The sequence below is a fragment of the Macrobrachium nipponense genome, chromosome 47 (assembly GCF_015104395.2).
Source record: "Macrobrachium nipponense isolate FS-2020 chromosome 47, ASM1510439v2, whole genome shotgun sequence".
Classification (NCBI taxonomy): domain Eukaryota; kingdom Metazoa; phylum Arthropoda; class Malacostraca; order Decapoda; family Palaemonidae; genus Macrobrachium; species Macrobrachium nipponense.
The window spans coordinates 10,205,171-10,214,336 of NC_087222.1; the positions used below are offsets into that span (position 1 = coordinate 10,205,171).

Genomic DNA, 9,166 nt, shown 5'->3' on the forward strand with positions numbered 1-9,166 from the left:
ACTGCGGCGGTGACCTGTCATTCTTTCAATAAGGATGATAATGAAGGAGAATGGTTTAGATGTGTATGTGGTGATCAACGTATCACAAAGAATGTGTGTATCTTGGTGAAGGAAACAAAAAGAATATTACTGTTGCTATTGAAATGAACTGTATAAATTTACATGGTTGCAAATATCAGATGGTCATATACTGAACTCAAAAGAATGCAAAACCTTAGATTATGTAATGAAGAAGATTGCTGATTATACAGATCATGGCAATGATTGCTAATAGAAAATTAAAATGTGTGAATATCCAATCGTAGGAAATCAAACACTTCAGATTGGAGACATGCTAACTGAAAATTTTATGGCAATTTTTGTCATTGGTGAGACATGGCTGAAAGACTATGAAACTGCCAAGATTGCTGATATGATCCCACCTGCGCATTTCTTCCTTCACATCCCGAGGGAAGGTTGAGTTTGGTCGACTGCTTGACTGGACTGATAAAATGTCTCCTGCTAGTGTTTTTATCTGCATTGATTTTAATCTAAGGATGGATGATCCAACCAGTGAAGGTGTCAGTGTTTAATGATATGGAAAATCAAACATAAGTGTGGAATTTGCAATGTGATCAAATTCATCTGATGAATAAACTGAGAATTTTATAATGGTGGTCCTGCTGCGAGCACTATGGAAATGGTGGTGGACTTTAATAAGCCTTCAATATTAGTTAGTTTGGAGATAGTCAAATATTTTTTTAAATTTTCCTAGGCTAAATTATTTGAAGATAGTTAAAACTGATTACTTTAAATAGGTTTTATTTTTACAGCAAATCCTGAAATTATAGAAAATGAAGCAATGGGTTAATAGTTTGGGTACAAACTTTATAATATCTCATTGTATGTGTAGTGTTTGAGGCTATGCAGTACTGGTGTTTTTTAATTTAATGCAATAGTTTAAGTTGATTAGCACCAATCGAGTTACAGATGCTAATGTAGATTTTGTAACTGTTAAAAGTTTGTAATGTTCAACTTTTATTAGTCAGGTTAATGTCTGAGGAAGGAAGGAAGGGGCTTTCAGGTACTTGGTGTTTGTGGGCAGCTTCTCCAACAAATGTTTGTTTGTTTCTGGTCAGATTTCAAACTTTGTGAACTCCTTAAAAAGAATAAGACTGCAGTAAAATACACATAATTATTTTACCAAATGAGTTATTTTTGAGCTGATTCTCTGAAGTGTTAACCTTTAATAGTCGGTAAACTTAGTGTTGTTAATTGGATAATCAATTTCATCATTTGTCATGTTTTTGTCTAATGAAAATAGAACACTAATATTTTTTTTTTACATTTTATATAGAAATCCTGTATCAGAGCAGCAAATTAATATTTTTCTTTTGTTTCAGGATGTACTGAATCATCTCTGCTGCTCAGAAGAAACAAACTTCTTGTCTATGCAGTGCGGGTGTATTACAAATGTTTGCGAAAAAGTGGTGTCTGTAGATATTTAGGTGAAGATACCATGAAAAGCCTTCCCTTTTTTCCTTTAGTGTTTGTCTTTTTTACTAGGATGGCTCTAATAAATAAGTATTGCACTTCTGGGGAACTTTGTCGTCCCAGATTGAACTTGTGTGTGTAAAAGGATGATAAATGATTCATATTCTGAAGAATTAGGGGCAGGTGCTGTCCTCTGTGAATTGGGTATTCGATTTTTGTTGGAAGATTCTCCAACACATTTGTGTTCAGTCGGAATTCCCCCATGGTCAACTCCTTTAAGAATGAATAGATTGGTTAAAAATTTATACCAATATGGCAGCAGTAAATTATAAATATATATTTCTTCAAAATAAGGTATATTTCGGGAAGCTCATTCTCTCTAGTATTAATCTTTCGTAGTCTGTAAACTTATTGCAATAACATATTGTTATTAACTGGTAAAGAATCTTTATAATGCTTATTAATTACCATTTCATTAAAATAAAGGTCAAATATTTTCTTAATTCATTTAAAAAAAAAAAAATAAGTTATTTGTTTCCAATGCCCAAAGCCTACTTGAATGGACACCTGGAGAGCTAACAAATTAAGATTATTTTATCTTTGTTACAGGAAACTGTGCTGGATTACCTTGACTCGGAAGACTTAAATACAGGGTTGAAGTTCTCGTTGCAGATTTTGACATGGATTGGAGGTTTGTAAAAGAGCTAGTTACCAATTCTTTTATAGAAAACTATTTAATCTCGTTGAGGCTAAAAAGTTAATAGATTGTCAAAGACAGTATTTACTCTTTCAAGGCTAAATAGTTAGCTGATAGTCAAAGAATTTATCTAATCTCTAGGCTGAATAGTTTGGAGATGGTAAAAAAATTAAATGTATTTAATCTCTCGAGGCTAGATAGTTTTCAGATAGTCAGAGAATTTATTTAATCTCTTGAGGAAAAGTAATTTACAGTAGTAGAGGATTTAATCATTCGATGCTAAATAGTTTGTGGATTGTTAGTTTCTTTAATCACTCTATGCTAAATATTGTGCACACAGTCAAAACTATTATTTTGGTAAAGTTTCTTTTGTCAAATCCTGGAAGTGAAATAATTTGAATCAATAGGTTTATGGTAAACTTAGGTGAAATATTTACATATATTTTTATTTTGTTAGTAGTTAAGCAGTGCTGGTGAATAGTGCAATAGTGCGAAGCAGTGATGAAGTGAAAACAATAGTATGGCACTAAGCCGTGATTGTGAAGAGTGCAGTAAGCAGCACGGGTGAAGTGAGTGAAATAGTACAGCACTAAGCAGTACTCGTCAAGTGAGTGCAATAGTACAGCACTAAGCAGCACGGTTGAAGTGAGTGCAATAGGATGGCGCTAATCAGTGCTGGTGAGGAAACGGCAAATATGACTTAAATTGTTCAATTGTTCTTCAATGAGTTCTTAGTAAAACTTTGATAGTTTTTTCATGAACTTTTATAACTTATTTCCGGATGATTTTATAACTTATTTCCGGATGAAGTCGTAGTTTCAGTTATCTTATTTCCGGATTCACTCTTTATTCCAAGTTCATTTAATTTAAATTTTCCGGATTAAGTCATTGATCCATTATCTTATTTCTGGATTCACTCATTATTCCAGGTTCATATAGTTTAAGTGTCTTATTTCCGAATTGTCATTGTTGCATTTAATTACCTTATTTTCCCGTTCCCGATTAATCAATATTTCCAGTTCATTTAATTTACATAATTACCTTTCTAGATAAGCCAGTTTTCAGATTTTTGAATAATTTCTTCAATCTATCGAGGATAAGTAGTTTGTAGATAGTAAAAGTATATCTAATTATTTGGCGATAAATATTTTAGATTGTCTATTTAATCATTCGATGCAAAATAGTTTGAAGATAGTTAATTTAATTATTCAATGCCAAATAGTTTGCAGATATTTGGCTTATTTAATCATTTGATGCTAATTAGTGTTCAGATAGTCAAAACTATTAATTTGTAAGTTTTTCTGATAGGAAATCATTGAATTGAAATATTATGAATCTATGGGTTTATGGGGTAGACGTAGGTGAAATGTTTGTGTACATATATTTTGTTAGTAGTTAAGTGTACATACATTATTTTGTCAGTAGTTAAGCAGTGCTGGTGAAGTGAGTGAAACAGTGCAAAGCAGTGCTGGTGAAGTAAGTGCGGTAGTGCTGTTTGTGCTGGTGAAGTGACTGCAATAGATCGACACTAAGCATTGTAGTGAAGAAAGTGCAAATATGACAAAGTTCTGCGATGAGTTCATAAATTGTTCTTCAAAGAGTTCTTAGATTGTTCTTAGATATAGAATTTTTTCATTTATATATTATTATTGGATGCATCCTCCACGGTTCCATGTGTCTTAATTTATAGATGCACATATAGATTTTGTAACTGTTGAAATTTGTAAGTTAATGGGTGAAGAAGGAAGGGGTTTTCAGATACTACTTTTGGCTAGCTGCCACTTATAGCTGAAGACTTGAACCAAATCAAACTTACTAACAATGGAACCCCTTTTACTTTCAAGTAAAGAAACCTGGGGTTGGCATTGTTATGGTGTGGAACCCATATCAATGTAATTCCGGAGTCCCTTCTAGGAAGGGTTCGCCCTTACTAGTTAGGGGCTTTCCTCACGGTTTAGGGTTCCGTGACAGTACTAAGGGAGGGGAGGCTTTAGCAGGCCGATCCTTCCTTGGCATTGACGTCCCCTACTGTCTCGACGGTCATGGCCTCAACGCGGTGAGGCAGTGGCAACATGGATCACCATAATGTATGATCTATGGCTAACTAGTGACCATAACACCATAGGTTAAAGTCTCGGCTAGTGAAATTTTGTATTCAAAGATGCTGCTGTTACAAAATCTAAACTGCACAAATTACAATCTATTATCGGTCCAGGTGTCTCGATTTAAATGTCTTTTCAGATTTATGAGTCACGAATTTCAGTATCTTTTTTCAGATTTGTAAGAGTCATAAATTTGAATATATTTTTTTCAGGATGAATGAGACGTGCATGCAGATCGGTCATGTATTAGCTTGACTCTGAAACACGGAAATGACAAGGCATCTAATTTTTTTTACTCTGCCCTATCTCCATTACTGCGGTTAACATAGTCACTAAGGCTAGTAAAATCACTGCGGTGGTGACTTGTCCTTGCAATAAGGATGATAATGGAGATTAGTTTGTATGTGGTGATTATTGTATCAAGTATGTGGATCTTGGTGAAGTGACCACAATAGTACAGTACCAAACGGTGATTGGGAAAGGAGTGCTATAGTACGGCACCAAGCAATGCTTGTCAAGTGACTGCAATAGTACGGCACTAAGCAGCATGGGTGAAGTGAGTGCAATAGTATGGCACTAATCAGGGCTGGTGAAGAAACTGCAAATATGACTAAAGTTCTTCAATTTATCTTCAACGAGTTCTTTGATTGTTCTTTGTGGAGTTCTTTGATAGTTTTTTCATGAATTTAGGTACCTTATTTCCGGATTAAGTTAGTTGTTCCATTTGTTTTAATACTCTTGTCCAGATTCACTCATTATTATAGTTCATGTTTAATCCTAGATAACTTATATCCAAATAAATTAGTCAGAGTATTTCGAATTTCCATAATTATCTCTCGAGGATTAGTACTTTGCAAATAGTGAAAGTGTATTTAAAGAAAATTATTTGACGTTAAATAATTTGTAGATAGGCAGTTTATTTAATCATTCAATACTAAATAGCTTTCAGGTAGTTTGTTTAATCATTTGATGCTAAATAGTTTTCAGATAGTCAAAAATATTATTTTGGCAAGTTTTTTTATAGGAAATTATTGAATTGAAATAATTTGAGTCGATGTGTTTATGGTAGACGTAGGTGAAATGTTTCTGTACATTATTTTTTTCTTAGTTAAGTGTATATATTATTTTGTCAGTAGTTAAGCAGTGCTGATAAAGAGAGTGCAAGCAGTGCTGGTGGAAGTGAGTGAGGTAGTGCTCCATTTGTGCTGGAAGTGACTGCAATAGACAGCACTAAGCAGTGCCTCGTGAACTGAGGCAATATTACGGCACTAAGCAGTGTGGTGAAGAAAAGTGCAAATATAATTAAAAGTTCTTCGATTGTTCTTCGATGAGTTCTTCGATTGTTCTTCGATGAGTTCTTCGATGCGTTCTTCATTGTTCTTTGATGAGTTCTTCAATTTGTTCTTTGATGAGTTCTTCAATTGTTCTTCGATGAGTTCTTCAATTGTTCTTCGATGAGTTCTTCAATTGTTCTTCGTGAGTTCTTCAATGAGTTTCTTCGATGAGTTCTTCAATGAGTTCTTCGATGAGTTCTTCATTGAGTTCTTCAATGATTTCTTCAATTGTTCTTCATTGAGTTCTTCAATTAGTTCTTCAATTGTTCTTGGATGAGTTCTTCAATTCTTCGATGAGTTCTTCAATGAGTTTTCTTAGATTGTTCTTCGATATGAGGTTTTTTTCATATTTATATATTTTCAGATTAAGTCCTTGTTCTATTTAAATATCTTATATCTGGATTCTCTCCACGGTTCCACGTGTCTTAAATTTATAGATGCAAATGTAGATTTTGTAATGGTTGAAATTTTAGTGTAAAATTATATTTTAAGTTTAATGGGTGAGGAAGGAAGGGGGAAGGAGGGGTTTTCAGATACTACTTTTGGCTAGCTGCCACTTATAGCTTAAGACTTGAACCAAATGAAACTTACTAACAATGGAACAGGCTCTACGAGCATAAGTCGCCTCTTACTTTACTTCCTACTTTTTGAACCCCTTTTACTTTCAAGTAAAGAAACCTGGGTTGGCATTGGTATGGTGTGGAAACTCTATCAATGTTGATTCTGGGAGTCCCTTTCTAGGAAGGGTTCGCCCGCTTACTAGTTAGGGGCTTGCCTCACGGTTTAGGGTTCCGTGACAGTACTGGGGGAGGGAAGGCTTTGACAGGCCGATCCTTCCTTGGCATTGACGTCCCCTACTGTCTCGACGGTCATGGCTCAACGTGGTGAGACTGGCAACATGGATCATCATGATGTATGATCTGTGGCTAACTAGTGACCATAACACCACAGGTTCAATTCTCGGCTCATGAAATTTTGTATTCAAAGATGCTGCTGTTACAAAATCTAAACTGCACAATTTCAATCTATATCGGTCCAGGTGTCTGAATTTAAAATAGTCTTCTTTTCAGATTTATGAGTCATGAATTTAAATATATTTTCATTTTCATTTGTAGGAGTCGTGAAGTTTAATATATTTTTTCAGGATGAAGAGCGTACGTGCGGATCGGGCGTGTTTTCGCTTTACTCAATTTGAAAGCTGAGAATTGACAGTTCTAATTTGTTTTTTTTTTACTCTGCCCTACACCCGTTAATCCGTTTAACCTAAGTCACTATGGGTACTAAAATGACTGCGGCAGTGACCTGTCATTCTTGCAATACGGATGATAATGAAGGAGAATGGTTTAGATGTATGCGGTGATTAGCGTATCACAAAGAATGTGTATCTTGTGAAGGAAGCAAAAAGAATATTACTGTTGCTATTGAAATTGAACTGTATAAATTGTTTACATGTTCGCAATATCAAACAGATGGTCAATATACTGAACTCAAAATGAATGCAAAAACCTTAGATTATGTAATGAAGGATTGCTGATTCATACAGATCATGGCAATGATTGCTAATAGAAAATTAAAATGAGTGTGAATATCCAATCGGTAGGAATCAAACACTTCAGATTGGAGACATGCTAACTGAAAATTTATGGTACAATTTGCCATTTTGGTGTGAGACATGGCTGAAAGACGATGAAACTGCCAAGATTGCTGATATGATCCCACCTGCGCATAGCTTCCTTCACTTCCCGAGGGAAGGTTGAGTTTGGTAGAACTGCTTGACTGGACTGATAAAATATCTCCTGCTAGTGTTTTTATCTGCATTGATTTTAATCTTAGGATGGATGATCCAACCAGTGAAGGTGTCAGTGTTTAATGATACGGAAAATCAAACCAGCGTGGAATTTTTAATGATATGGAAAATCAAACATAAGTGTGGAATTTACAATGTGATCAAATACATCTGATGAATAAACTGAGAATTTTATAATGGTGGTCCTGCTACGAGCGCTATGGGGATAGTCAAATTTTTTTTTAAATCTTCTCGGCTAAATAATTTGAGATTGTTAAAACTGATTACTTCATTAAGTAGGTTTTATTTTTACAGCAAATCCTGAAATTATAGAAAACTTATAGGCAATGGGTAATAGTTTGGGTCACAAATTTATATATCTCATTGTATTTGTAGTGTTTGAGGCTATGCAATAATGGTGTTTTTTAATTTAGTGCAATAGTTTAAGTTGGTTAGCACCAATAGAGTTAGATGCTAATGTAGATTTTGTAACTGTTGAAATTTTGGTAGGTTCAACTTTTATTTGTCAGGTTAATGGCTGAGGAAGGAAGGGGCTTTCAGGTACTTAATGTTTGTGGGCAGCTTCTCCAACAAATGTTTGTTTGTTTCTGGTCAGATTTCAAACTTTGTGACTCCGTTAAAAAAGATTATAAGGTTCAAATTTATGCCAATACGAACTGCAGTAAAATACAAATATAATTATGTTTTACCAATGAGTTTTTTTGAACAATTCTCTGAATTGTTAACCTTTAATAGTCGTAAACTTAGTTTTGTTGTTAATTGGATAATAAATGATTTCATAATTTGTCAATATTTCTGTTTAATGAAAATAGAACAGGTATTTTTTAACATTTTAAACCGAAATCCTGTATTAGAGCAGCAAACTAATTTTTCTTTTTGTTTCAGGATGATGTTCTGGATCATCAATGCTGCTCAGAAGAAACAAACTGCTTGTCTATGCAGTGCGGTGTATTACAAATGTTTGCGAAAAAAAGTGGTGTCTGTAGATATTTTAGGTGAGTATACCATGAAAAAAGCCTTCCCTTTTCCCTTTTTAGTGTTTCTTTTTTTACTAGGATGCCTCTAATGGGCAAATAGACGTAATCTTGAGAAATAATTATCTATTTTAAGGGAACAGATTCTAAGATATAACATATAATGAACCTTGGGAGAAGAAAATTTTGATAATGTACGTGAATATGATTTCCTAAAAAAGTTAATAGGATTCCCTTTTGTTTAGTTCTTGTTAACTACAATTCTCTCTCAATAGTTACACGAGAAATAGTGAATGTTTTGGAACCAACCTAGATTAAGAGCATAATGACATAATGACATTCCTTATAAAAAAAAAAAAAAAAAACTACCTAAACAGTTTTTTCCCAACCATTTGTAATTCTTTTTTGTTCCGATAGTAGTTCCTTGTTATTATAAGTTTTGGTGAAGTAGTGTATGGGCGTCTGCTGGTCTGGAATTAATTAAAAGTGCAGAGATTATATTATTAAACATTTGACTGTCATTTTTTTTTTGTTTTTTTCAACGTGAATGTGTTAGCGTTATGAAACTTGGATTAAAATTGCTATTAGAAAATCTGTCGAAACCTAGATAATCCTCCTATTTCGCTTTGTTTCAAATAAGGGAGGCGACGGATAACGGTGACAAGTGTTTTATTATTTTCGAAATTACCACCATTCTAAATTGTCATACTGTTATAAATTTCATTCTGTTTGTCCGAAAGTATTAAACTAAAGAAAATCGGAATGTTTTAATTTCCTAG

At 33.9% G+C, this 9,166-nt stretch overlaps 1 long non-coding RNA gene across 2 annotated transcripts in view; it reads left to right on the plus strand.

Moving 5' to 3' along the window:
• LOC135204699 (uncharacterized) overlaps nt 1-8,360 on the plus strand; it is a 53,691-nt gene extending 45,331 nt beyond the window's left edge. The window contains exons 5-7 of one of the 2 annotated variants that reach the window (XR_010312303.1): nt 1,383-1,487; nt 2,083-2,164; nt 2,631-2,840. This is a non-coding gene — a long non-coding RNA (uncharacterized LOC135204699). Of the gene's footprint in view, nt 1-1,382; nt 1,488-2,082; nt 2,165-2,630; nt 2,841-8,298 lie in introns of those variants that run through there. The other variant, XR_010312302.1, reaches the window with a different exon arrangement.
• Nucleotides 8,361-9,166: the final 806 nt, after the last annotated feature.